The following is a 25,013-nucleotide window of genomic DNA, read 5'->3' as shown; positions in this document are numbered from 1 at the left end:
TACCACCCGGGAAAAAAAGAGATTGCCCCCTCCTTCCACTAGCCCACCCTCCCACCCAAAGAACAACTTCTTCTGCGCAGCTTGTTTTCTAGGCAGCAGCGCTATTGTGATGTCATCGGGGGGCATTGTGACAAGCCGCCAGTGTTCCGTCTCTTCATGTTGTGCACAGTTCAAACGGAAAATACATCAACAGGCAGACTACAGAAAAGCTTACTATCAAAGGTTAGAGGGGGGCTTTCTCAGAGGGCTTTTTACAGTTTTTCTATTCCCAATTAGCCGTTTAAGTGTACTTATTGAAAGTAGTAATTCTTTCATAGGCCGCCCTTTCTTAGTATTTGACGTTCCTTATATTGCGGTATGAGGCTTCGCAGTAGGTTGCAAACATTCATCACCCATGACTGTCCCCAATTGAGCTCAGAAGCTCAATGTCTATCATGACCTCTCTTTTAGAATGTCCAAGAGCAAGCAAACTATTCCTCCAGGAGAGGGCGCCAACAGACTACTAAAGAGATCATCATTACTCAAAGAAAACCCCAAAAACCAATGCATGATAGGAATAAACAGGTAACTTTCTTTGGAGTGGAAGCGGAGAGATCGCACCAGATGCCAATTCTAGATCTTATCACACCTGTGGTCACTGCAGCAGCAGGTGAATCCACTTTGTCCAAAAGGGATCTATTCCATTCAATTGCAAATGATCTAGATAAGACAGAGAACTGCAGCACGGGGACATAGCCGAGTTGGTCAGGTTGAGTGGTGATGAGTTTGCTATTTGGATGAATAAAGAAAGTCAAAAGTGTGAAAGATAAAAAACAAAAGGAGGAAGTGTGAAAAGTGAATGGGCCAAATTGAGGTGCATATGAAGACGTATGCTTTCTTCCAATTCATTAAATCGGGCTAATATGAATCAGGTGAATTGAGTTCTGCTTTTGGAAACTGGGTTAAGAAGGGGTGCACCGTTCCTGGAGGTACTGCAATACCAGGTCAATGCGTGGAGTGGACAGAGCAAGCTCTTTTTCCATCTCCCTGTTCTAAAAATCCATTTAATATATGGTCCCCAGATAGGGGACGTATCAGATATTAAACTGATAAGAACAGATACTACACTTGATCTTAGCCAAAAGGCCGAGAAGCGATAACCAGAATTGGTTTGGGCCTCGAGTGGCACCCTGGCCTATGCCGGACACATCTTAGGGAGAGAGAGCGAGAGGGAGACAAACCCACGCCTACACAAGACATTTTGTCACCCAAGCCAACCCTTGAAAAGGCTGCTTTGCAGAGCAAAAACAAGAAGAATGGTGCGTTTTGCAGCCGCCGCCCACTGCAATGAATCTGAATAACTCCTCCTTTAGGGCGCAAGCAACTCCCCTCCCCCTTGCAGTCTTTCCAATTCACGATACAAAAAGACGGACAGGACAGGTTGCCTGACTTTCCGTCACTGCCACCCTTTGCCATCCTTACCCGTAGAAAGCCCTTTCATCATCCCCAAACCCTAATCTTTTCCCTTTCCTTCCCAGCCCCCAAACCCTGCCCTCTGTACCTTTCTCACCACCCGCTTCCCTTCTCCTGTCATCCCCCTACCACCCGGGAAAAAAAGAGATTGCCCCCTCCTTCCACTAGCCCACCCTCCCACCCAAAGAACAACTTCTTCTGCGCAGCTTGTTTTCTAGGCAGCAGCGCTATTGTGATGTCATCGGGGGGCATTGTGACAAGCCGCCAGTGTTCCGTCTCTTCATGTTGTGCACAGTTCAAACGGAAAATACATCAACAGGCAGACTACAGAAAAGCTTACTATCAAAGGTTAGAGGGGGGCTTTCTCAGAGGGCTTTTTACAGTTTTTCTATTCCCAATTAGCCGTTTAAGTGTACTTATTGAAAGTAGTAATTCTTTCATAGGCCGCCCTTTCTTAGTATTTGACGTTCCTTATATTGCGGTATGAGGCTTCGCAGTAGGTTGCAAACATTCATCACCCATGACTGTCCCCAATTGAGCTCAGAAGCTCAATGTCTATCATGACCTCTCTTTTAGAATGTCCAAGAGCAAGCAAACTATTCCTCCAGGAGAGGGCGCCAACAGACTACTAAAGAGATCATCATTACTCAAAGAAAACCCCAAAAACCAATGCATGATAGGAATAAACAGGTAACTTTCTTTGGAGTGGAAGCGGAGAGATCGCACCAGATGCCAATTCTAGATCTTATCACACCTGTGGTCACTGCAGCAGCAGGTGAATCCACTTTGTCCAAAAGGGATCTATTCCATTCAATTGCAAATGATCTAGATAAGACAGAGAACTGCAGCACGGGGACATAGCCGAGTTGGTCAGGTTGAGTGGTGATGAGTTTGCTATTTGGATGAATAAAGAAAGTCAAAAGTGTGAAAGATAAAAAACAAAAGGAGGAAGTGTGAAAAGTGAATGGGCCAAATTGAGGTGCATATGAAGACGTATGCTTTCTTCCAATTCATTAAATCGGGCTAATATGAATCAGGTGAATTGAGTTCTGCTTTTGGAAACTGGGTTAAGAAGGGGTGCACCGTTCCTGGAGGTACTGCAATACCAGGTCAATGCGTGGAGTGGACAGAGCAAGCTCTTTTTCCATCTCCCTGTTCTAAAAATCCATTTAATATATGGTCCCCAGATAGGGGACGTATCAGATATTAAACTGATAAGAACAGATACTACACTTGATCTTAGCCAAAAGGCCGAGAAGCGATAACCAGAATTGGTTTGGGCCTCGAGTGGCACCCTGGCCTATGCCGGACACATCTTAGGGAGAGAGAGCGAGAGGGAGACAAACCCACGCCTACACAAGACATTTGTCACCCAAGCCAACCCTTGAAAAGGCTGCTTTGCAGAGCAAAAACAAGAAGAATGGTGCGTTTTGCAGCCGCCGCCCACTGCAATGAATCTGAATAACTCCTCCTTTAGGGCGCAAGCAACTCCCCTCCCCCTTGCAGTCTTTCCAATTCACGATACAAAAAGACGGACAGGACAGGTTGCCTGACTTTCCGTCACTGCCACCCTTTGCCATCCTTACCCGTAGAAAGCCCTTTCATCATCCCCAAACCCTAATCTTTTCCCTTTCCTTCCCAGCCCCCAAACCCTGCCCTCTGTACCTTTCTCACCACCCGCTTCCCTTCTCCTGTCATCCCCCTACCACCCGGGAAAAAAAGAGATTGCCCCCTCCTTCCACTAGCCCACCCTCCCACCCAAAGAACAACTTCTTCTGCGCAGCTTGTTTTCTAGGCAGCAGCGCTATTGTGATGTCATCGGGGGGCATTGTGACAAGCCGCCAGTGTTCCGTCTCTTCATGTTGTGCACAGTTCAAACGGAAAATACATCAACAGGCAGACTACAGAAAAGCTTACTATCAAAGGTTAGAGGGGGGCTTTCTCAGAGGGCTTTTTACAGTTTTTCTATTCCCAATTAGCCGTTTAAGTGTACTTATTGAAAGTAGTAATTCTTTCATAGGCCGCCCTTTCTTAGTATTTGACGTTCCTTATATTGCGGTATGAGGCTTCGCAGTAGGTTGCAAACATTCATCACCCATGACTGTCCCCAATTGAGCTCAGAAGCTCAATGTCTATCATGACCTCTCTTTTAGAATGTCCAAGAGCAAGCAAACTATTCCTCCAGGAGAGGGCGCCAACAGACTACTAAAGAGATCATCATTACTCAAAGAAAACCCCAAAAACCAATGCATGATAGGAATAAACAGGTAACTTTCTTTGGAGTGGAAGCGGAGAGATCGCACCAGATGCCAATTCTAGATCTTATCACACCTGTGGTCACTGCAGCAGCAGGTGAATCCACTTTGTCCAAAAGGGATCTATTCCATTCAATTGCAAATGATCTAGATAAGACAGAGAACTGCAGCACGGGGACATAGCCGAGTTGGTCAGGTTGAGTGGTGATGAGTTTGCTATTTGGATGAATAAAGAAAGTCAAAAGTGTGAAAGATAAAAAACAAAAGGAGGAAGTGTGAAAAGTGAATGGGCCAAATTGAGGTGCATATGAAGACGTATGCTTTCTTCCAATTCATTAAATCGGGCTAATATGAATCAGGTGAATTGAGTTCTGCTTTTGGAAACTGGGTTAAGAAGGGGTGCACCGTTCCTGGAGGTACTGCAATACCAGGTCAATGCGTGGAGTGGACAGAGCAAGCTCTTTTTCCATCTCCCTGTTCTAAAAATCCATTTAATATATGGTCCCCAGATAGGGGACGTATCAGATATTAAACTGATAAGAACAGATACTACACTTGATCTTAGCCAAAAGGCCGAGAAGCGATAACCAGAATTGGTTTGGGCCTCGAGTGGCACCCTGGCCTATGCCGGACACATCTTAGGGAGAGAGAGCGAGAGGGAGACAAACCCACGCCTACACAAGACATTTTGTCACCCAAGCCAACCCTTGAAAAGGCTGCTTTGCAGAGCAAAAACAAGAAGAATGGTGCGTTTTGCAGCCGCCGCCCACTGCAATGAATCTGAATAACTCCTCCTTTAGGGCGCAAGCAACTCCCCTCCCCCTTGCAGTCTTTCCAATTCACGATACAAAAAGACGGACAGGACAGGTTGCCTGACTTTCCGTCACTGCCACCCTTTGCCATCCTTACCCGTAGAAAGCCCTTTCATCATCCCCAAACCCTAATCTTTTCCCTTTCCTTCCCAGCCCCCAAACCCTGCCCTCTGTACCTTTCTCACCACCCGCTTCCCTTCTCCTGTCATCCCCCTACCACCCGGGAAAAAAAGAGATTGCCCCCTCCTTCCACTAGCCCACCCTCCCACCCAAAGAACAACTTCTTCTGCGCAGCTTGTTTTCTAGGCAGCAGCGCTATTGTGATGTCATCGGGGGGCATTGTGACAAGCCGCCAGTGTTCCGTCTCTTCATGTTGTGCACAGTTCAAACGGAAAATACATCAACAGGCAGACTACAGAAAAGCTTACTATCAAAGGTTAGAGGGGGGCTTTCTCAGAGGGCTTTTTACAGTTTTTCTATTCCCAATTAGCCGTTTAAGTGTACTTATTGAAAGTAGTAATTCTTTCATAGGCCGCCCTTTCTTAGTATTTGACGTTCCTTATATTGCGGTATGAGGCTTCTCAGTAGGTTGCAAACATTCATCACCCATGACTGTCCCCAATTGAGCTCAGAAGCTCAATGTCTATCATGACCTCTCTTTTAGAATGTCCAAGAGCAAGCAAACTATTCCTCCAGGAGAGGGCGCCAACAGACTACTAAAGAGATCATCATTACTCAAAGAAAACCCCAAAAACCAATGCATGCTAGGAATAAACAGGTAACTTTCTTTGGAGTGGAAGCGGAGAGATCGCACCAGATGCCAATTCTAGATCTTATCACACCTGTGGTCACTGCAGCAGCAGGTGAATCCACTTTGTCCAAAAGGGATCTATTCCATTCAATTGCAAATGATCTAGATAAGACAGAGAACTGCAGCACGGGGACATAGCCGAGTTGGTCAGGTTGAGTGGTGATGAGTTTGCTATTTGGATGAATAAAGAAAGTCAAAAGTGTGAAAGATAAAAAACAAAAGGAGGAAGTGTGAAAAGTGAATGGGCCAAATTGAGGTGCATATGAAGACGTATGCTTTCTTCCAATTCATTAAATCGGGCTAATATGAATCAGGTGAATTGAGTTCTGCTTTTGGAAACTGGGTTAAGAAGGGGTGCACCGTTCCTGGAGGTACTGCAATACCAGGTCAATGCGTGGAGTGGACAGAGCAAGCTCTTTTTCCATCTCCCTGTTCTAAAAATCCATTTAATATATGGTCCCCAGATAGGGGACGTATCAGATATTAAACTGATAAGAACAGATACTACACTTGATCTTAGCCAAAAGGCCGAGAAGCGATAACCAGAATTGGTTTGGGCCTCGAGTGGCACCCTGGCCTATGCCGGACACATCTTAGGGAGAGAGAGCGAGAGGGAGACAAACCCACGCCTACACAAGACATTTTGTCACCCAAGCCAACCCTTGAAAAGGCTGCTTTGCAGAGCAAAAACAAGAAGAATGGTGCGTTTTGCAGCCGCCGCCCACTGCAATGAATCTGAATAACTCCTCCTTTAGGGCGCAAGCAACTCCCCTCCCCCTTGCAGTCTTTCCAATTCACGATACAAAAAGACGGACAGGACAGGTTGCCTGACTTTCCGTCACTGCCACCCTTTGCCATCCTTACCCGTAGAAAGCCCTTTCATCATCCCCAAACCCTAATCTTTTCCCTTTCCTTCCCAGCCCCCAAACCCTGCCCTCTGTACCTTTCTCACCACCCGCTTCCCTTCTCCTGTCATCCCCCTACCACCCGGGAAAAAAAGAGATTGCCCCCTCCTTCCACTAGCCCACCCTCCCACCCAAAGAACAACTTCTTCTGCGCAGCTTGTTTTCTAGGCAGCAGCGCTATTGTGATGTCATCGGGGGGCATTGTGACAAGCCGCCAGTGTTCCGTCTCTTCATGTTGTGCACAGTTCAAACGGAAAATACATCAACAGGCAGACTACAGAAAAGCTTACTATCAAAGGTTAGAGGGGGGCTTTCTCAGAGGGCTTTTTACAGTTTTTCTATTCCCAATTAGCCGTTTAAGTGTACTTATTGAAAGTAGTAATTCTTTCATAGGCCGCCCTTTCTTAGTATTTGACGTTCCTTATATTGCGGTATGAGGCTTCGCAGTAGGTTGCAAACATTCATCACCCATGACTGTCCCCAATTGAGCTCAGAAGCTCAATGTCTATCATGACCTCTCTTTTAGAATGTCCAAGAGCAAGCAAACTATTCCTCCAGGAGAGGGCGCCAACAGACTACTAAAGAGATCATCATTACTCAAAGAAAACCCCAAAAACCAATGCATGATAGGAATAAACAGGTAACTTTCTTTGGAGTGGAAGCGGAGAGATCGCACCAGATGCCAATTCTAGATCTTATCACACCTGTGGTCACTGCAGCAGCAGGTGAATCCACTTTGTCCAAAAGGGATCTATTCCATTCAATTGCAAATGATCTAGATAAGACAGAGAACTGCAGCACGGGGACATAGCCGAGTTGGTCAGGTTGAGTGGTGATGAGTTTGCTATTTGGATGAATAAAGAAAGTCAAAAGTGTGAAAGATAAAAAACAAAAGGAGGAAGTGTGAAAAGTGAATGGGCCAAATTGAGGTGCATATGAAGACGTATGCTTTCTTCCAATTCATTAAATCGGGCTAATATGAATCAGGTGAATTGAGTTCTGCTTTTGGAAACTGGGTTAAGAAGGGGTGCACCGTTCCTGGAGGTACTGCAATACCAGGTCAATGCGTGGAGTGGACAGAGCAAGCTCTTTTTCCATCTCCCTGTTCTAAAAATCCATTTAATATATGGTCCCCAGATAGGGGACGTATCAGATATTAAACTGATAAGAACAGATACTACACTTGATCTTAGCCAAAAGGCCGAGAAGCGATAACCAGAATTGGTTTGGGCCTCGAGTGGCACCCTGGCCTATGCCGGACACATCTTAGGGAGAGAGAGCGAGAGGGAGACAAACCCACGCCTACACAAGACATTTTGTTACCCAAGCCAACCCTTGAAAAGGCTGCTTTGCAGAGCAAAAACAAGAAGAATGGTGCGTTTTGCAGCCGCCGCCCACTGCAATGAATCTGAATAACTCCTCCTTTAGGGCGCAAGCAACTCCCCTCCCCCTTGCAGTCTTTCCAATTCACGATACAAAAAGACGGACAGGACAGGTTGCCTGACTTTCCGTCACTGCCACCCTTTGCCATCCTTACCCGTAGAAAGCCCTTTCATCATCCCCAAACCCTAATCTTTTCCCTTTCCTTCCCAGCCCCCAAACCCTGCCCTCTGTACCTTTCTCACCACCCGCTTCCCTTCTCCTGTCATCCCCCTACCACCCGGGAAAAAAAGAGATTGCCCCCTCCTTCCACTAGCCCACCCTCCCACCCAAAGAACAACTTCTTCTGCGCAGCTTGTTTTCTAGGCAGCAGCGCTATTGTGATGTCATCGGGGGGCATTGTGACAAGCCGCCAGTGTTCCGTCTCTTCATGTTGTGCACAGTTCAAACGGAAAATACATCAACAGGCAGACTACAGAAAAGCTTACTATCAAAGGTTAGAGGGGGGCTTTCTCAGAGGGCTTTTTACAGTTTTTCTATTCCCAATTAGCCGTTTAAGTGTACTTATTGAAAGTAGTAATTCTTTCATAGGCCGCCCTTTCTTAGTATTTGACGTTCCTTATATTGCGGTATGAGGCTTCGCAGTAGGTTGCAAACATTCATCACCCATGACTGTCCCCAATTGAGCTCAGAAGCTCAATGTCTATCATGACCTCTCTTTTAGAATGTCCAAGAGCAAGCAAACTATTCCTCCAGGAGAGGGCGCCAACAGACTACTAAAGAGATCATCATTACTCAAAGAAAACCCCAAAAACCAATGCATGATAGGAATAAACAGGTAACTTTCTTTGGAGTGGAAGCGGAGAGATCGCACCAGATGCCAATTCTAGATCTTATCACACCTGTGGTCACTGCAGCAGCAGGTGAATCCACTTTGTCCAAAAGGGATCTATTCCATTCAATTGCAAATGATCTAGATAAGACAGAGAACTGCAGCACGGGGACATAGCCGAGTTGGTCAGGTTGAGTGGTGATGAGTTTGCTATTTGGATGAATAAAGAAAGTCAAAAGTGTGAAAGATAAAAAACAAAAGGAGGAAGTGTGAAAAGTGAATGGGCCAAATTGAGGTGCATATGAAGACGTATGCTTTCTTCCAATTCATTAAATCGGGCTAATATGAATCAGGTGAATTGAGTTCTGCTTTTGGAAACTGGGTTAAGAAGGGGTGCACCGTTCCTGGAGGTACTGCAATACCAGGTCAATGCGTGGAGTGGACAGAGCAAGCTCTTTTTCCATCTCCCTGTTCTAAAAATCCATTTAATATATGGTCCCCAGATAGGGGACGTATCAGATATTAAACTGATAAGAACAGATTTTTATTTAATGAAGCTTTCCAAAGCACCGCAAAAATGCATGACCGAAGTCACACCAAAAACAGTGCAAAGGCTAGGATTCGTGTGGACCCCTCCGTGAGAAGAGGATCCCCAAAAATCAACCCCGTCCCTCCGAGCCAGAAGGCCACAGCGAGGGTCAGGGATCTTCGGTGCTCCCCCAAGCCGAAGCCTGGTTGAGCCTTGTTGTTGCTCCCAGCGTCCACCGAGGCATCTTACCCAAGTGGAGTAGGGAGCTACTAGTCGTTGGTTTCGCAGCCGAGACTGCCCGGACCGTCAACCGGTGTTGGTTTCTCAGCCCAAGGCTGACCGGACCTCCAACCGGGTGTTGGTTTCTCAGCCCAAGGCTGACCGGACCTCCAACCGGGTGTTGGTTTCTCAGCCCAAGGCTAACCGGACCTCCAACCGGGTGTTGGTTTCTCAGCCAAAGCTGACCCGGACCTCCAACCGGGTGTTGGTTTCTCAGCCCAAAGCTGACCGGACCTCCGACCGGGATTATAAAAATTTCCCTTCTTAGCCAGAAGGCCGGGATAGGGCAATATGCTTGGAAAGTATGAATAGGCAAGGCGCGGCGTGCGACAGAGTCTGAGGCTTACCAGGGTCCCAACCTAGCAAGTTCAGACTCCCTCCAGGGTGTCCATTCCTGGGGCACATTGCACCATAACCCCCACACTTACTCAGTCTAATAGCCTCGATCCTGGTAGGGCCATGGTTTCCTCTAGATGGATATACTATCCTCCCAAAGTACTAACAAGCGCAACCTTCCAGTGTGCATTGCATCATTGTACTAAGGTGGCCGGAGCCTTAAACCACCTTTTCGAATGATACTACACTTGATCTTAGCCAAAAGGCCGAGAAGCGATAACCAGAATTGGTTTGGGCCTCGAGTGGCACCCTGGCCTATGCCGGACACATCTTAGGGAGAGAGAGCGAGAGGGAGACAAACCCACGCCTACACAAGACATTTTGTCACCCAAGCCAACCCTTGAAAAGGCTGCTTTGCAGAGCAAAAACAAGAAGAATGGTGCGTTTTGCAGCCGCCGCCCACTGCAATGAATCTGAATAACTCCTCCTTTAGGGCGCAAGCAACTCCCCTCCCCCTTGCAGTCTTTCCAATTCACGATACAAAAAGACGGACAGGACAGGTTGCCTGACTTTCCGTCACTGCCACCCTTTGCCATCCTTACCCGTAGAAAGCCCTTTCATCATCCCCAAACCCTAATCTTTTCCCTTTCCTTCCCAGCCCCCAAACCCTGCCCTCTGTACCTTTCTCACCACCCGCTTCCCTTCTCCTGTCATCCCCCTACCACCCGGGAAAAAAAGAGATTGCCCCCTCCTTCCACTAGCCCACCCTCCCACCCAAAGAACAACTTCTTCTGCGCAGCTTGTTTTCTAGGCAGCAGCGCTATTGTGATGTCATCGGGGGGCATTGTGACAAGCCGCCAGTGTTCCGTCTCTTCATGTTGTGCACAGTTCAAACGGAAAATACATCAACAGGCAGACTACAGAAAAGCTTACTATCAAAGGTTAGAGGGGGGCTTTCTCAGAGGGCTTTTTACAGTTTTTCTATTCCCAATTAGCCGTTTAAGTGTACTTATTGAAAGTAGTAATTCTTTCATAGGCCGCCCTTTCTTAGTATTTGACGTTCCTTATATTGCGGTATGAGGCTTCGCAGTAGGTTGCAAACATTCATCACCCATGACTGTCCCCAATTGAGCTCAGAAGCTCAATGTCTATCATGACCTCTCTTTTAGAATGTCCAAGAGCAAGCAAACTATTCCTCCAGGAGAGGGCGCCAACAGACTACTAAAGAGATCATCATTACTCAAAGAAAACCCCAAAAACCAATGCATGATAGGAATAAACAGGTAACTTTCTTTGGAGTGGAAGCGGAGAGATCGCACCAGATGCCAATTCTAGATCTTATCACACCTGTGGTCACTGCAGCAGCAGGTGAATCCACTTTGTCCAAAAGGGATCTATTCCATTCAATTGCAAATGATCTAGATAAGACAGAGAACTGCAGCACGGGGACATAGCCGAGTTGGTCAGGTTGAGTGGTGATGAGTTTGCTATTTGGATGAATAAAGAAAGTCAAAAGTGTGAAAGATAAAAAACAAAAGGAGGAAGTGTGAAAAGTGAATGGGCCAAATTGAGGTGCATATGAAGACGTATGCTTTCTTCCAATTCATTAAATCGGGCTAATATGAATCAGGTGAATTGAGTTCTGCTTTTGGAAACTGGGTTAAGAAGGGGTGCACCGTTCCTGGAGGTACTGCAATACCAGGTCAATGCGTGGAGTGGACAGAGCAAGCTCTTTTTCCATCTCCCTGTTCTAAAAATCCATTTAATATATGGTCCCCAGATAGGGGACGTATCAGATATTAAACTGATAAGAACAGATTTTTTGATTTAATGAAGCTTTCCAAAGCACCGCAAAAAATGCATGACCGAAGTCACACCAAAAACAGTGCAAAGGCTAGGATTCGTGTGGACCCCTCCGTGAGGAGAGGGTCCCCAAAAATCAACCCCGTCCCTCCGAGCCAGAAGGCCACAGCAAGGGTCAGGGATCTTCGGTGCTCCCCCAAGCCGAAGCCTGGTTGAGCCTTGTCGTTGCTCCCAGCGTCCACCCAGGCATCTTACCCAAGTGGAGTAGAGAGCTACTAGTTGTTGGTTTCGCAGCCGAAACTGCCCGGACCGTCAACCGGTGTTGGTTTCTCAGCCCAAGGCTAACCGGACCTCCAACCGGGTGTTGGTTTCTCAGCCGAAGCTGACCCGGACCTCCAACCGGGTGTTGGTTTCTCAGCCGAAGCTGACCCGGACCTCCTACCGGGTGTTGGTTTCTCAGCCGAAGCTGACCCGGACCTCCAACCGGGTGTTGGTTTCTCAGCCAAAGCTGACCCGGACCTCCAACCGGGTGTTGGTTTCTCAGCCCAAAGCTGAACGGACCTCCGACCATGATTATAAAAATTTCCCTTCCTAGCCAGAAGGCCGGGATAGAGCAATATGCTCAGAAAGTATGAAAGGGCAAGGTACGGTGTGCTACAGAGCCCAAGGCTCGCCGGGGTCCCAAGCCAGCAAGCTCAGACTCACTCCAGGGTCGTCAATCCTGGGGCACATTGCACCATAGCCCCCACACTTACTCAGTCTAATAGCCTCGATCCTGGTAGGGCCATGGTTTCCTCTAGATGGATATACTATCCTCCCAAAGTACTAACAAGCGCAACCTTCCAGTGTGCATTGCATCATTGTACTAAGGTGGCCGGAGCCTTAAACCACCTTTTCGAACGATACTACACTTGATCTTAGCCAAAAGGCCGAGAAGCGATAACCAGAATTGGTTTGGGCCTCGAGTGGCACCCTGGCCTATGCCGGACACATCTTAGGGAGAGAGAGCGAGAGGGAGACAAACCCACGCCTACACAAGACATTTTGTCACCCAAGCCAACCCTTGAAAAGGCTGCTTTGCAGAGCAAAAACAAGAAGAATGGTGCGTTTTGCAGCCGCCGCCCACTGCAATGAATCTGAATAACTCCTCCTTTAGGGCGCAAGCAACTCCCCTCCCCCTTGCAGTCTTTCCAATTCACGATACAAAAAGACAGACAGGACAGGTTGCCTGACTTTCCGTCACTGCCACCCTTTGCCATCCTTACCCGTAGAAAGCCCTTTCATCATCCCCAAACCCTAATCTTTTCCCTTTCCTTCCCAGCCCCCAAACCCTGCCCTCTGTACCTTTCTCACCACCCGCTTCCCTTCTCCTGTCATCCCCCTACCACCCGGGAAAAAAAGAGATTGCCCCCTCCTTCCACTAGCCCACCCTCCCACCCAAAGAACAACTTCTTCTGCGCAGCTTGTTTTCTAGGCAGCAGCGCTATTGTGATGTCATCGGGGGGCATTGTGACAAGCCGCCAGTGTTCCGTCTCTTCATGTTGTGCACAGTTCAAACGGAAAATACATCAACAGGCAGACTACAGAAAAGCTTACTATCAAAGGTTAGAGGGGGGCTTTCTCAGAGGGCTTTTTACAGTTTTTCTATTCCCAATTAGCCGTTTAAGTGTACTTATTGAAAGTAGTAATTCTTTCATAGGCCGCCCTTTCTTAGTATTTGACGTTCCTTATATTGCGGTATGAGGCTTCGCAGTAGGTTGCAAACATTCATCACCCATGACTGTCCCCAATTGAGCTCAGAAGTTCAATGTCTATCATGACCTCTCTTTTAGAATGTCCAAGAGCAAGCAAACTATTCCTCCAGGAGAGGGCGCCAACAGACTACTAAAGAGATCATCATTACTCAAAGAAAACCCCAAAAACCAATGCATGATAGGAATAAACAGGTAACTTTCTTTGGAGTGGAAGCGGAGAGATCGCACCAGATGCCAATTCTAGATCTTATCACACCTGTGGTCACTGCAGCAGCAGGTGAATCCACTTTGTCCAAAAGGGATCTATTCCATTCAATTGCAAATGATCTAGATAAGACAGAGAACTGCAGCACGGGGACATAGCCGAGTTGGTCAGGTTGAGTGGTGATGAGTTTGCTATTTGGATGAATAAAGAAAGTCAAAAGTGTGAAAGATAAAAAACAAAAGGAGGAAGTGTGAAAAGTGAATGGGCCAAATTGAGGTGCATATGAAGACGTATGCTTTCTTCCAATTCATTAAATCGGGCTAATATGAATCAGGTGAATTGAGTTCTGCTTTTGGAAACTGGGTTAAGAAGGGGTGCACCGTTCCTGGAGGTACTGCAATACCAGGTCAATGCGTGGAGTGGACAGAGCAAGCTCTTTTTCCATCTCCCTGTTCTAAAAATCCATTTAATATATGGTCCCCAGATAGGGGACGTATCAGATATTAAACTGATAAGAACAGATGAGATTACATCCGCAAATTTCAGAAAACGGTCATCGGCCACCACACAAAAGCGCAGTGCCGCAGGTGATCGCCTCCCGAGCCCAGGAACCACCAGCCATAAGGGGACGTAAGCACCAAAAGGCGCAACAATCCCCGAGGCCGGCGGTTGTGCAAGCCCGGGCCCCTCCCAGCCAAGACCAAGGCAAACCCAATGAAGGGACTACACTTGATCTTAGCCAAAAGGCCGAGAAGCGATAACCAGAATTGGTTTGGGCCTCGAGTGGCACCCTGGCCTATGCCGGACACATCTTAGGGAGAGAGAGCGAGAGGGAGACAAACCCACGCCTACACAAGACATTTTGTCACCCAAGCCAACCCTTGAAAAGGCTGCTTTGCAGAGCAAAAACAAGAAGAATGGTGCGTTTTGCAGCCGCCGCCCACTGCAATGAATCTGAATAACTCCTCCTTTAGGGCGCAAGCAACTCCCCTCCCCCTTGCAGTCTTTCCAATTCACGATACAAAAAGACGGACAGGACAGGTTGCCTGACTTTCCGTCACTGCCACCCTTTGCCATCCTTACCCGTAGAAAGCCCTTTCATCATCCCCAAACCCTAATCTTTTCCCTTTCCTTCCCAGCCCCCAAACCCTGCCCTCTGTACCTTTCTCACCACCCGCTTCCCTTCTCCTGTCATCCCCCTACCACCCGGGAAAAAAAGAGATTGCCCCCTCCTTCCACTAGCCCACCCTCCCACCCAAAGAACAACTTCTTCTGCGCAGCTTGTTTTCTAGGCAGCAGCGCTATTGTGATGTCATCGGGGGGCATTGTGACAAGCCGCCAGTGTTCCGTCTCATCATGTTGTGCACAGTTCAAACGGAAAATACATCAACAGGCAGACTACAGAAAAGCTTACTATCAAAGGTTAGAGGGGGGCTTTCTCAGAGGGCTTTTTACAGTTTTTCTATTCCCAATTAGCCGTTTAAGTGTACTTATTGAAAGTAGTAATTCTTTCATAGGCCGCCCTTTCTTAGTATTTGACGTTCCTTATATTGCGGTATGAGGCTTCGCAGTAGGTTGCAAACATTCATCACCCATGACTGTCCCCAATTGAGCTCAGAAGCTCAATGTCTATCATGACCTCTCTTTTAGAATGTCCAAGAGCAAGCAAACTATTCCTCCAGGAGAGGGCGCCAACAGACTACTAAAGAGATCATCATTACTCAAAGAAAACCCCAAAAACCAATGCATGATAGGAATAAACAGGTAACTTTCTTTGGAGTGGAAGCGGAGAGATCGCACCAGATGCCAATTCTAGATCTTATCACACCTGTGGTCACTGCAGCAGCAGGTGAATCCACTTTGTCCAAAAGGGATCTATTCCATTCAATTGCAAATGATCTAGATAAGACAGAGAACTGCAGCACGGGGACATAGCCGAGTTGGTCAGGTTGAGTGGTGATGAGTTTGCTATTTGGATGAATAAAGAAAGTCAAAAGTGTGAAAGATAAAAAACAAAAGGAGGAAGTGTGAAAAGTGAATGGGCCAAATTGAGGTGCATATGAAGACGTATGCTTTCTTCCAATTCATTAAATCGGGCTAATATGAATCAGGTGAATTGAGTTCTGCTTTTGGAAACTGGGTTAAGAAGGGGTGCACCGTTCCTGGAGGTACTGCAATACCAGGTCAATGCGTGGAGTGGACAGAGCAAGCTCTTTTTCCATCTCCCTGTTCTAAAAATCCATTTAATATATGGTCCCCAGATAGGGGACGTATCAGATATTAAACTGATAAGAACAGATTTTTGATTTAATGAAGCTTTCCAAAGCACCACAAAAAATGCATGACCGAAGTCACACCAAAAACAGTGCAAAGGCTAGGATTCGTGTGGACCCCACCGTGAGGAGAGGGTCACCAAAAATCAACCCCGTCCCTCCGAGCCAGAAGGCCACAGCAAGGGTCAGGGATCTTCGGTGCTCCCCCAAGCCGAAGCCTGGTTGAGCCTTGTCGTTGCTCCCAGCGTCCACCCAGGCATTTTACCCAAGTGGAGTAGAGAGCTACTAGTTGTTGGTTTCGCAGCCGAAACTGCCCGGACCGTCAACCGGTGTTGGTTTCTCAGCCCAAGGCTAACCGGACCTCCAACCGGGTGTTGGTTTCTCAGCCGAAGCTGACCCAGACCTCCAACCGGGTGTTGGTTTCTCAGCCGAAGCTGACCCGGACCTCCAACCGGGTGTTAGTTTCTCAGCCCAAAGCTGACCAGACCTCCGACCGGGATTATAAAAATTTCCCTTCCTAGCCAGAAGGCCGGGATAGGGTAATATGCTCAAAAAGTATGAAAAGGCAAGGTACGGTGTGCTACAGAGCCCAAGGCTTGCCGGGGTCCCAAGCCAGCAAGCTCAGACTCACTCCAGGGTCGTCAGTCCTGGGGCACGTTGTACCATAGCCCCCCACCTTTACTCAGTCTAATAGCCTTGATCCTGGTAGGGCCATGTTTTCCTCTAGATGAATATACTATCCACCCAGAGTACTAGCAAGCGCAACCTTCCAGTGTGCATTGTATCATTGTACTAAGGTGGCCTGGAGCTTAAACCACCTCTTCGAACAACACTACACTTGATCTTAGCCAAAAGGCCGAGAAGCGATAACCAGAATTGGTTTGGGCCTCGAGTGGCACCCTGGCCTATGCCGGACACATCTTAGGGAGAGAGAGCGAGAGGGAGACAAACCCACGCCTACACAAGACATTTTGTCACCCAAGCCAACCCTTGAAAAGGCTGCTTTGCAGAGCAAAAACAAGAAGAATGGTGCGTTTTGCAGCCGCCGCCCACTGCAATGAATCTGAATAACTCCTCCTTTAGGGCGCAAGCAACTCCCCTCCCCCTTGCAGTCTTTCCAATTCACGATACAAAAAGACGGACAGGACAGGTTGCCTGACTTTCCGTCACTGCCACCCTTTGCCATCCTTACCCGTAGAAAGCCCTTTCATCATCCCCAAACCCTAATCTTTTCCCTTTCCTTCCCAGCCCCCAAACCCTGCCCTCTGTACCTTTCTCACCACCCGCTTCCCTTCTCCTGTCATCCCCCTACCACCCGGGAAAAAAAGAGATTGCCCCCTCCTTCCACTAGCCCACCCTCCCACCCAAAGAACAACTTCTTCTGCGCAGCTTGTTTTCTAGGCAGCAGCGCTATTGTGATGTCATCGGGGGGCATTGTGACAAGCCGCCAGTGTTCCGTCTCTTCATGTTGTGCACTGTTCAAACCGAAAATACATCAACAGGCAGGCTACAGAAAAGCTTACTAACAAAGGTTAGAGAGGGGCTTTCTCAGAGGGCTTTTTACAGTTTGTCTATTCCCAATTAGCCGGTTTAGTATACTTAATGAAAGTACTAATTCTTTCATAGGCCGCCCATTCTTAGTATTTGACGTTCAGGTAACAACAGGTAACTTTATTTGGAGTGGAAGCAGAGAGATAACACCAGATGCCAATTGTAGATCCTCTCACACCTGTGGTCACTGCAGCATCTGACTCCACTTTGTCCAAAAGGGATCTATTCCATTCAATTACACATGATCTAGATTAGACTGACAACAAGATACTGCACGGGACATAGCAGAGTTGGTGAAGTTGAGTGGTGATGAGTTTGCTATTTGGATGAATAAAGCAAGTAAAAAGTGTGTTAGATAAAAATTCATTTCAATTCGCTAATCGGGCTAATATGAATCAGGTGAATCGAGTTCTGCTTTTGGAAACTGGGTTAAGAAGGGGTGCACCGTTCCTGGAGGTACTGCAATACCAGGTCAATGCGTGGAGTGGACAGAGCAAGCTCTTTTTCCATCTCCCTGTTCTAAAAATCCATTTAATATATGGTCCCCAGATAGGGGACGTATCAGATATTAAACTGATAAAAACAGATACTACACTTGATCTTAGCCAAAAGGCCGAGAAGCGATAACCAGAATTGGTTTGGGCCTCGAGTGGCACCCTGGCCTATGCCGGACACATCTTAGGGAGAGAGAGCGAGAGGGAGACAAACCCACGCCTACACAAGACATTTTGTCACCCAAGCCAACCCTTGAAAAGGCTGCTTTGCAGAGCAAAAACAAGAAGAATGGTGCGTTTTGCAGCCGCCGCCCACTGCAATGAATCTGAATAACTCCTCCTTTAGGGCGCAAGCAACTCCCCTCCCCCTTGCAGTCTTTCCAATTCACGATACAAAAAGACGGACAGGACAGGTTGCCTGACTTTCCGTCACTGCCACCCTTTGCCATCCTTACCCGTAGAAAGCCCTTTCATCATCCCCAAACCCTAATCTTTTCCCTTTCCTTCCCAGCCCCCAAACCCTGCCCTCTGTACCTTTCTCACCACCCGCTTCCCTTCTCCTGTCATCCCCCTACCACCCGGGAAAAAAAGAGATTGCCCCCTCCTTCCACTAGCCCACCCTCCCACCCAAAGAACAACTTCTTCTGCGCAGCTTGTTTTCTAGGCAGCAGCGCTATTGTGATGTCATCGGGGGGCATTGTGACAAGCCGCCAGTGTTCCGTCTCTTCATGTTGTGCACAGTTCAAACGGAAAATACATCAACAGGCAGACTACAGAAAAGCTTACTATCAAAGGTTAGAGGGGGGCTTTCTCAGAGGGCTTTTTACAGTTTTTCTATTCCCAATTAGCCGTTTAAGTGTACTTATTGAAAGTAGTAATTCTTTCATAGGCCGCCCTTTCTTAGTATTTGACGTTCCTTATATTGCGGTATGAGGCTTCGCAGTAGGTTGCAAACATTCATCACCCATGACTGTCCCCAATTGAGCTCAGAAGCTCAATGTCTATCATGACCTCTCTTTTAGAATGTCCAAGAGCAAGCAAACTATTCCTCCAGGAGAGGGCGCCAACAGACTACTAAAGAGATCATCATTACTCAAAGAAAACCCCAAAAACCAATGCATGATAGGAATAAACAGGTAACTTTCTTTGGAGTGGAAGCGGAGAGATCGCACCAGATGCCAATTCTAGATCTTATCACACCTGTGGTCACTGCAGCAGCAGGTGAATCCACTTTGTCCAAAAGGGATCTATTCCATTCAATTGCAAATGATCTAGATAAGACAGAGAACTGCAGCACGGGGACATAGCCGAGTTGGTCAGGTTGAGTGGTGATGAGTTTGCTATTTGGATGAATAAAGAAAGTCAAAAGTGTGAAAGATAAAAAACAAAAGGAGGAAGTGTGAAAAGTGAATGGGCCAAATTGAGGTGCATATGAAGACGTATGCTTTCTTCCAATTCATTAAATCGGGCTAATATGAATCAGGTGAATTGAGTTCTGCTTTTGGAAACTGGGTTAAGAAGGGGTGCACCGTTCCTGGAGGTACTGCAATACCAGGTCAATGCGTGGAGTGGACAGAGCAAGCTCTTTTTCCATCTCCCTGTTCTAAAAATCCATTTAATATATGGTCCCCAGATAGGGGACGTATCAGATATTAAACTGATAAGAACAGATACTACACTTGATCTTAGCCAAAAGGCCGAGAAGCGATAACCAGAATTGGTTTGGGCCTCGAGTGGCACCCTGGCCTATGCCGGACACATCTTAGGGAGAGAGAGCGAGAGGGAGACAAACCCACGCCTACACAAGACATTTTGTCACCCAAGCCAACCCTTGAAAAGGCTGCTTTGCAGAGCAAAAACAAGAAGAATGGTGCGTTTTGCAGCCGCCGCCCACTGCAATGAATCTGAATAACTCCTCCTTTAGGGCGCAAGCAACTCCCCTCCCCCTTGCAGTCTTTCCAATTCACGATACAAAAAGACGGACAGGACAGGTTGCCTGACTTTCCGTCACTGCCACCCTTTGCCATCCTTACCCGTAGAAAGCCCTTTCATCATCCCCAAACCCTAATCTTTTCCCTTTCCTTCCCAGCCCCCAAACCCTGCCCTCTGTACCTTTCTCACCACCCGCTTCCCTTCTCCTGTCATCCCCCTACCACCCGGGAAAAAAAGAGATTGCCCCCTCCTTCCACTAGCCCACCCTCCCACCCAAAGAACAACTTCTTCTGCGCAGCTTGTTTTCTAGGCAGCAGCGCTATTGTGATGTCATCGGGGGGCATTGTGACAAGCCGCCAGTGTTCCGTCTCTTCATGTTGTGCACAGTTCAAACGGAAAATACATCAACAGGCAGACTACAGAAAAGCTTACTATCAAAGGTTAGAGGGGGGCTTTCTCAGAGGGCTTTTTACAGTTTTTCTATTCCCAATTAGCCGTTTAAGTGTACTTATTGAAAGTAGTAATTCTTTCATAGGCCGCCCTTTCTTAGTATTTGACGTTCCTTATATTGCGGTATGAGGCTTCGCAGTAGGTTGCAAACATTCATCACCCATGACTGTCCCCAATTGAGCTCAGAAGCTCAATGTCTATCATGACCTCTCTTTTAGAATGTCCAAGAGCAAGCAAACTATTCCTCCAGGAGAGGGCGCCAACAGACTACTAAAGAGATCATCATTACTCAAAGAAAACCCCAAAAACCAATGCATGATAGGAATAAACAGGTAACTTTCTTTGGAGTGGAAGCGGAGAGATCGCACCAGATGCCAATTCTAGATCTTATCACACCTGTGGTCACTGCAGCAGCAGGTGAATCCACTTTGTCCAAAAGGGATCTATTCCATTCAATTGCAAATGATCTAGATAAGACAGAGAACTGCAGCACGGGGACATAGCCGAGTTGGTCAGGTTGAGTGGTGATGAGTTTGCTATTTGGATGAATAAAGAAAGTCAAAAGTGTGAAAGATAAAAAACAAAAGGAGGAAGTGTGAAAAGTGAATGGGCCAAATTGAGGTGCATATGAAGACGTATGCTTTCTTCCAATTCATTAAATCGGGCTAATATGAATCAGGTGAATTGAGTTCTGCTTTTGGAAACTGGGTTAAGAAGGGGTGCACCGTTCCTGGAGGTACTGCAATACCAGGTCAATGCGTGGAGTGGACAGAGCAAGCTCTTTTTCCATCTCCCTGTTCTAAAAATCCATTTAATATATGGTCCCCAGATAGGGGACGTATCAGATATTAAACTGATAAGAACAGATTTTTGATTTAATGAAGCTTTCCAAAGCACCGCAAAAAATGCATGACCGAAGTCACACCAAAAACAGTGCAAAGGCTAGGATTCGTGTGGACCCCTCCGTGAGGAGAGGGTCCCCAAAAATCAACCCCGTCCCTCCGAGCCAGAAGGCCACAGCAAGGGTCAGGGATCTTCGGTGCTCCCCCAAGCCGAAGCCTGGTTGAGCCTTGTCGTTGCTCCCAGCGTCCACCCAGGCATCTTACCCAAGTGGAGTAGAGAGCTACTAGTTGTTGGTTTCGCAGCCGAAACTGCCCGGACCGTCAACCGGTGTTGGTTTCTCAGCCCAAGGCTAACCGGACCTCCAACCGGGTGTTGGTTTCTCAGCCGAAGCTGACCCGGACCTCCAACCGGGTGTTGGTTTCTCAGCCGAAGCTGACCCGGACCTCCAACCGGGTGTTGGTTTCTCAGCCGAAGCTGACCCGGACCTCCAACCGGGTGTTGGTTTCTCAGCCAAAGCTGACCCGGACCTCCAACCGGGTGTTGGTTTCTCAGCCCAAAGCTGAACGGACCTCCGACCATGATTATAAAAATTTCCCTTCCTAGCCAGAAGGCCGGGATAGAGCAATATGCTCAGAAAGTATGAAAGGGCAAGGTACGGTGTGCTACAGAGCCCAAGGCTCGCCGGGGTCCCAAGCCAGCAAGCTCAGACTCACTCCAGGGTCGTCAATCCTGGGGCACATTGCACCATAGCCCCCACACTTACTCAGTCTAATAGCCTCGATCCTGGTAGGGCCATGGTTTCCTCTAGATGGATATACTATCCTCCCAAAGTACTAACAAGCGCAACCTTCCAGTGTGCATTGCATCATTGTACTAAGGTGGCCGGAGCCTTAAACCACCTTTTCGAACGATACTACACTTGATCTTAGCCAAAAGGCCGAGAAGCGATAACCAGAATTGGTTTGGGCCTCGAGTGGCACCCTGGCCTATGCCGGACACATCTTAGGGAGAGAGAGCGAGAGGGAGACAAACCCACGCCTACACAAGACATTTTGTCACCCAAGCCAACCCTTGAAAAGGCTGCTTTGCAGAGCAAAAACAAGAAGAATGGTGCGTTTTGCAGCCGCCGCCCACTGCAATGAATCTGAATAACTCCTCCTTTAGGGCGCAAGCAACTCCCCTCCCCCTTGCAGTCTTTCCAATTCACGATACAAAAAGACGGACAGGACAGGTTGCCTGACTTTCCGTCACTGCCACCCTTTGCCATCCTTACCCGTAGAAAGCCCTTTCATCATCCCCAAACCCTAATCTTTTCCCTTTCCTTCCCAGCCCCCAAACCCTGCCCTCTGTACCTTTCTCACCACCCGCTTCCCTTCTCCTGTCATCCCCCTACCACCCGGGAAAAAAAGAGATTGCCCCCTCCTTCCACTAGCCCACCCTCCCACCCAAAGAACAACTTCTTCTGCGCAGCTTGTTTTCTAGGCAGCAGCGCTATTGTGATGTCATCGGGGGGCATTGTGACAAGCCGCCAGTGTTCCGTCTCTTCATGTTGTGCACAGTTCAAACGGAAAATACATCAACAGGCAGACTACAGAAAAGCTTACTATCAAAGGTTAGAGGGGGGCTTTCTCAGAGGGCTTTTTACAGTTTTTCTATTCCCAATTAGCCGTTTAAGTGTACTTATTGAAAGTAGTAATTCTTTCATAGGCCGCCCTTTCTTAGTATTTGACGTTCCTTATATTGCGGTATGAGGCTTCGCAGTAGGTTGCAAACATTCATCACCCATGACTGTCCCCAATTGAGCTCAGAAGCTCAATGTCTATCATGACCTCTCTTTTAGAATGTCCAAGAGCAAGCAAACTATTCCTCCAGGAGAGGGCGCCAACAGACTACTAAAGAGATCATCATTACTCAAAGAAAACCCCAAAAACCAATGCATGATAGGAATAAACAGGTAACTTTCTTTGGAGTGGAAGCGGAGAGATCGCACCAGATGCCAATTCTAGATCTTATCACACCTGTGGTCACTGCAGCAGCAGGTGAATCCACTTTGTCCAAAAGGGATCTATTCCATTCAATTGCAAATGATCTAGATAAGACAGAGAACTGCAGCACGGGGACATAGCCGAGTTGGTCAGGTTGAGTGGTGATGAGTTTGCTATTTGGATGAATAAAGAAAGTCAAAAGTGTGAAAGATAAAAAACAAAAGGAGGAAGTGTGAAAAGTGAATGGGCCAAATTGAGGTGCATATGAAGACGTATGCTTTCTTCCAATTCATTAAATCGGGCTAATATGAATCAGGTGAATTGAGTTCTGCTTTTGGAAACTGGGTTAAGAAGGGGTGCACCGTTCCTGGAGGTACTGCAATACCAGGTCAATGCGTGGAGTGGACAGAGCAAGCTCTTTTTCCATCTCCCTGTTCTAAAAATCCATTTAATATATGGTCCCCAGATAGGGGACGTATCAGATATTAAACTGATAAGAACAGATACTACACTTGATCTTAGCCAAAAGGCCGAGAAGCGATAACCAGAATTGGTTTGGGCCTCGAGTGGCACCCTGGCCTATGCCGGACACATCTTAGGGAGAGAGAGCGAGAGGGAGACAAACCCACGCCTACACAAGACATTTTGTCACCCAAGCCAACCCTTGAAAAGGCTGCTTTGCAGAGCAAAAACAAGAAGAATGGTGCGTTTTGCAGCCGCCGCCCACTGCAATGAATCTGAATAACTCCTCCTTTAGGGCGCAAGCAACTCCCCTCCCCCTTGCAGTCTTTCCAATTCACGATACAAAAAGACGGACAGGACAGGTTGCCTGACTTTCCGTCACTGCCACCCTTTGCCATCCTTACCCGTAGAAAGCCCTTTCATCATCCCCAAACCCTAATCTTTTCCCTTTCCTTCCCAGCCCCCAAACCCTGCCCTCTGTACCTTTCTCACCACCCGCTTCCCTTCTCCTGTCATCCCCCTACCACCCGGGAAAAAAAGAGATTGCCCCCTCCTTCCACTAGCCCACCCTCCCACCCAAAGAACAACTTCTTCTGCGCAGCTTGTTTTCTAGGCAGCAGCGCTATTGTGATGTCATCGGGGGGCATTGTGACAAGCCGCCAGTGTTCCGTCTCTTCATGTTGTGCACAGTTCAAACGGAAAATACATCAACAGGCAGACTACAGAAAAGCTTACTATCAAAGGTTAGAGGGGGGCTTTCTCAGAGGGCTTTTTACAGTTTTTCTATTCCCAATTAGCCGTTTAAGTGTACTTATTGAAAGTAGTAATTCTTTCATAGGCCGCCCTTTCTTAGTATTTGACGTTCCTTATATTGCGGTATGAGGCTTCGCAGTAGGTTGCAAACATTCATCACCCATGACTGTCCCCAATTGAGCTCAGAAGCTCAATGTCTATCATGACCTCTCTTTTAGAATGTCCAAGAGCAAGCAAACTATTCCTCCAGGAGAGGGCGCCAACAGACTACTAAAGAGATCATCATTACTCAAAGAAAACCCCAAAAACCAATGCATGATAGGAATAAACAGGTAACTTTCTTTGGAGTGGAAGCGGAGAGATCGCACCAGATGCCAATTCTAGATCTTATCACACCTGTGGTCACTGCAGCAGCAGGTGAATCCACTTTGTCCAAAAGGGATCTATTCCATTCAATTGCAAATGATCTAGATAAGACAGAGAACTGCAGCACGGGGACATAGCCGAGTTGGTCAGGTTGAGTGGTGATGAGTTTGCTATTTGGATGAATAAAGAAAGTCAAAAGTGTGAAAGATAAAAAACAAAAGGAGGAAGTGTGAAAAGTGAATGGGCCAAATTGAGGTGCATATGAAGACGTATGCTTTCTTCCAATTCATTAAATCGGGCTAATATGAATCAGGTGAATTGAGTTCTGCTTTTGGAAACTGGGTTAAGAAGGGGTGCACCGTTCCTGGAGGTACTGCAATACCAGGTCAATGCGTGGAGTGGACAGAGCAAGCTCTTTTTCCATCTCCCTGTTCTAAAAATCCATTTAATATATGGTCCCCAGATAGGGGACGTATCAGATATTAAACTGATAAGAACAGATACTACACTTGATCTTAGCCAAAAGGCCGAGAAGCGATAACCAGAATTGG

General features: G+C 47.4%; 14 non-coding genes and 3 pseudogenes across 14 annotated transcripts; all 17 read right to left on the bottom strand.

The window, feature by feature from the left end:
- Positions 1-946: 946 nt before the first annotated feature.
- Positions 947-1,137, bottom strand: LOC142272928 (U2 spliceosomal RNA). The gene has a single exon (XR_012737717.1). It is a non-coding gene; the product is annotated as a U2 spliceosomal RNA (small nuclear RNA).
- A 1,387-nt stretch (positions 1,138-2,524) lies between these two features.
- Positions 2,525-2,715, bottom strand: LOC142272927 (U2 spliceosomal RNA). The gene has a single exon (XR_012737716.1). It is a non-coding gene; the product is annotated as a U2 spliceosomal RNA (small nuclear RNA).
- A 1,386-nt stretch (positions 2,716-4,101) lies between these two features.
- LOC142272926 (U2 spliceosomal RNA) lies at positions 4,102-4,292 on the bottom strand. Its single transcript, XR_012737715.1, has one exon. It is a non-coding gene; the product is annotated as a U2 spliceosomal RNA (small nuclear RNA).
- A 1,387-nt stretch (positions 4,293-5,679) lies between these two features.
- Positions 5,680-5,870, bottom strand: LOC142272925 (U2 spliceosomal RNA). Its single transcript, XR_012737714.1, has one exon. It is a non-coding gene; the product is annotated as a U2 spliceosomal RNA (small nuclear RNA).
- Positions 5,871-7,257: 1,387 nt separating this feature from the next.
- LOC142272924 (U2 spliceosomal RNA) lies at positions 7,258-7,448 on the bottom strand. The gene has a single exon (XR_012737713.1). It is a non-coding gene; the product is annotated as a U2 spliceosomal RNA (small nuclear RNA).
- Positions 7,449-8,835: 1,387 nt separating this feature from the next.
- Positions 8,836-9,026, bottom strand: LOC142273068 (U2 spliceosomal RNA). The gene has a single exon (XR_012737841.1). It is a non-coding gene; the product is annotated as a U2 spliceosomal RNA (small nuclear RNA).
- A 701-nt stretch (positions 9,027-9,727) lies between these two features.
- Positions 9,728-9,869, bottom strand: LOC142273093 (U2 spliceosomal RNA; annotated as a pseudogene).
- A 1,387-nt stretch (positions 9,870-11,256) lies between these two features.
- Positions 11,257-11,454, bottom strand: LOC142273060 (U2 spliceosomal RNA). Its single transcript, XR_012737834.1, has one exon. It is a non-coding gene; the product is annotated as a U2 spliceosomal RNA (small nuclear RNA).
- Positions 11,455-12,193: 739 nt separating this feature from the next.
- On the bottom strand, positions 12,194-12,335 carry LOC142273089 (U2 spliceosomal RNA; annotated as a pseudogene).
- Positions 12,336-13,722: 1,387 nt separating this feature from the next.
- LOC142273069 (U2 spliceosomal RNA) lies at positions 13,723-13,907 on the bottom strand. The gene has a single exon (XR_012737842.1). It is a non-coding gene; the product is annotated as a U2 spliceosomal RNA (small nuclear RNA).
- Positions 13,908-15,499: 1,592 nt separating this feature from the next.
- On the bottom strand, positions 15,500-15,692 carry LOC142273040 (U2 spliceosomal RNA). The gene has a single exon (XR_012737816.1). It is a non-coding gene; the product is annotated as a U2 spliceosomal RNA (small nuclear RNA).
- Positions 15,693-17,611: 1,919 nt separating this feature from the next.
- LOC142273027 (U2 spliceosomal RNA) lies at positions 17,612-17,802 on the bottom strand. Its single transcript, XR_012737806.1, has one exon. It is a non-coding gene; the product is annotated as a U2 spliceosomal RNA (small nuclear RNA).
- Positions 17,803-19,189: 1,387 nt separating this feature from the next.
- LOC142272923 (U2 spliceosomal RNA) lies at positions 19,190-19,380 on the bottom strand. Its single transcript, XR_012737712.1, has one exon. It is a non-coding gene; the product is annotated as a U2 spliceosomal RNA (small nuclear RNA).
- Positions 19,381-20,767: 1,387 nt separating this feature from the next.
- On the bottom strand, positions 20,768-20,960 carry LOC142273045 (U2 spliceosomal RNA). The gene has a single exon (XR_012737820.1). It is a non-coding gene; the product is annotated as a U2 spliceosomal RNA (small nuclear RNA).
- A 743-nt stretch (positions 20,961-21,703) lies between these two features.
- On the bottom strand, positions 21,704-21,845 carry LOC142273088 (U2 spliceosomal RNA; annotated as a pseudogene).
- A 1,387-nt stretch (positions 21,846-23,232) lies between these two features.
- Positions 23,233-23,423, bottom strand: LOC142272922 (U2 spliceosomal RNA). The gene has a single exon (XR_012737711.1). It is a non-coding gene; the product is annotated as a U2 spliceosomal RNA (small nuclear RNA).
- A 1,387-nt stretch (positions 23,424-24,810) lies between these two features.
- On the bottom strand, positions 24,811-25,001 carry LOC142272921 (U2 spliceosomal RNA). The gene has a single exon (XR_012737710.1). It is a non-coding gene; the product is annotated as a U2 spliceosomal RNA (small nuclear RNA).
- Between the last annotated feature and the right edge of the window lie 12 nt (positions 25,002-25,013).

The sequence above is a fragment of the Anomaloglossus baeobatrachus genome, unplaced genomic scaffold (genome assembly GCF_048569485.1).
Source record: "Anomaloglossus baeobatrachus isolate aAnoBae1 unplaced genomic scaffold, aAnoBae1.hap1 Scaffold_357, whole genome shotgun sequence".
In the NCBI taxonomy this organism is placed as follows: Eukaryota; Metazoa; Chordata; class Amphibia; order Anura; family Aromobatidae; genus Anomaloglossus; species Anomaloglossus baeobatrachus.
Note: the sequence above shows the minus strand (reverse complement) of the source record. Positions and strands in the feature narration are given on the sequence as shown.